Genomic DNA, 2120 nt, shown 5'->3' with positions numbered 1-2120 from the left:
TATAGAATAAATATTTTTTCTATAGAATAAAGTTAAACAATAGAATAAATATTAAAAAAATAAGTTTTAAAAGATAAAATCTGAGTTAGATTTATATAAGTTTTATTTTTTCTATATATATTTTTTATTTTTTAGGTGTATAAGTAAATGTTTCTATATTAATAAAAAAAATAAATTATATCTAAAGTTAAAAATAATTTAAATTTGTTAAAATATTTTATTATTTAAATATACTTATATAAGATTTCGTATAATATTTCGTTTTAACCGGCCAAAAAATGCAAGGAGACAATATATTCAAACTTATTTATTGTTACTTTATTGCAAAGAGCAAAGATAATAAAGCTAATAATAATAATTAAATGCTATTGCAGTATTTTTTTACAGAAACACGAACAGTATAAGTGCTAATATAAATTTAATATTTTGAAATATATTAAAGGAATATATCAATGAGGAAATTATATGCCAAAACACAAGTAGGATAGTGTTAGAACATCAAGCTCAAAACATTTCCATTCTGCATCTCATTCCACCCATCAACTCATTTTATTGGCCAGTAGAAAAAATCTGCTCTATTCTCTCATGTGAAGTAGGAAGAGTTTTCAATATGAAAATAAAATATTTGTCCTGCAAAAACAACATTACATAAATAAATGAAAAAAAAAAGAAACATTATTCGAGGCTGCAACTCACATTCTTTCTATCGAACCCTACTAACACAAGCATAAAGCAGAATCAGAAAAATGAACACAGCAACAACTCACCTTCCTTTAATTTCAAATATGAATTTTTTTGTTCCATCTCATTGTAGTTTAGATCTGCAAAATTTAAGACAAAAAATATTAATGAAATACAAAAAGAATTGTTCAAAAAAGTAATAAATATAATGGTTGAATCTTTAAAGCAAGAACACAAAACAGAAAACATAACTTAAAAATCATAAAAGTGAATGAAAAAATAGAGATTGAAAAGTGAATGAAAGATTTGAAGAAAGCATTTTTCGAAAACATAATTCAAATACATAGTAATAACTCACCTTCCTTCTATCAAATCCTGTTAACACAAACACAAATTAGAAAGATGAACACAAAACCTGAAAAACCAAAAAATAGGAAAGTTAAAAACCAAATCGATCTTGTTAGATATCATAGATCTAAAAAACATCACTGATAGTTGTCACAGATCGGAAAAAAATCAATGATTTAACCGATCTAAAACGTCTTCCGCATAAATTGAGGACAGAGGAAGGTGGAAGATGAAGATGGGTTAGAGAAATAAGAAAGATGGGAGACTTAGATAGGAAAGAGAGTTGTTTGAGATTTGAAGCAGTGAAATGAAAAGACTTGTTGAGTAGAGGAAACAATATATTTTTGTTTTCAAGAAAGAGAGAAACTGGAAAAGTTTTGGGTTTGTTGAAAAAAGCAGAGAAAGTGAAACACACGTAGCATAGGAAAAGGAAGTAGTAAAGGAGAGCAAATAAGGCAGCCACGTGGCTCATTAAGAAAGCAAAGGGGCAGATTGGTAATTTCCAGAGCATTGAACTTTCTTATATTGTAGATGTTCTTAATTGGTGTTTAATTAGGATTAATGGATATAATTAGGACTTCAATATTGAAATCGAAACCTGATGACAAAGTGATGAATGTTTGGATCGGATTACTTGGGCCTGCACGAACTAATACTGGATCTACACCCCCTCTAAATCCATATCACTATTGTTTTTTGGCTAGAATCCAGAAAAATGAACAAAAAGAAAGTAACTCTGGGCCACTTCATTGGGCCCTGCGACCTGTTTACTCTCTGTACCCCTAATTTCAGTGTTGAACCCTCCTGTGTGCATTGCTTTCTATTGTAGATTTGTTTTTTTTATCTAGTTTGTTTTCTATAATTTTTAGCATAACAAAAAACATAAAAACCATATTTACTTTGTTAAACTTTTACATGATAAAAAGTATAAAAAACATGTAATCTTTTTAGTTAGAACTAGATTTTGTTTTCTATGTTTGATTTAGATAAAAAACATATATTTTTCTTGTTAGATTTTAAATGCTTTGTTACGTAGTTTTGTTCTTATTCTTAGATAAAATGTCATAAAAACAATTTGCTCTTGTTAGATT

At 27.5% G+C, this 2120-nt stretch overlaps 1 long non-coding RNA gene across 1 annotated transcript; it reads right to left on the bottom strand.

The window, feature by feature from the left end:
• Window positions 1–411: 411 nt before the first annotated feature.
• Window positions 412–1404, bottom strand: LOC131630428 (uncharacterized). Its single transcript, XR_009292329.1, has 3 exons — window positions 1040–1404; window positions 768–821; window positions 412–630 (listed from the first exon to the last, which is right to left on the bottom strand). It is a non-coding gene; the product is annotated as an uncharacterized LOC131630428 (long non-coding RNA).
• Window positions 1405–2120: the final 716 nt, after the last annotated feature.

This window comes from Vicia villosa, unplaced genomic scaffold, assembly GCF_029867415.1.
Source record: "Vicia villosa cultivar HV-30 ecotype Madison, WI unplaced genomic scaffold, Vvil1.0 ctg.000680F_1_1, whole genome shotgun sequence".
NCBI lineage: Eukaryota > Viridiplantae > Streptophyta > Magnoliopsida > Fabales > Fabaceae > Vicia > Vicia villosa.
The sequence above is the reverse complement of the archived record's forward strand: the minus strand, read 5'-3'. Positions and strand labels throughout refer to the sequence as shown.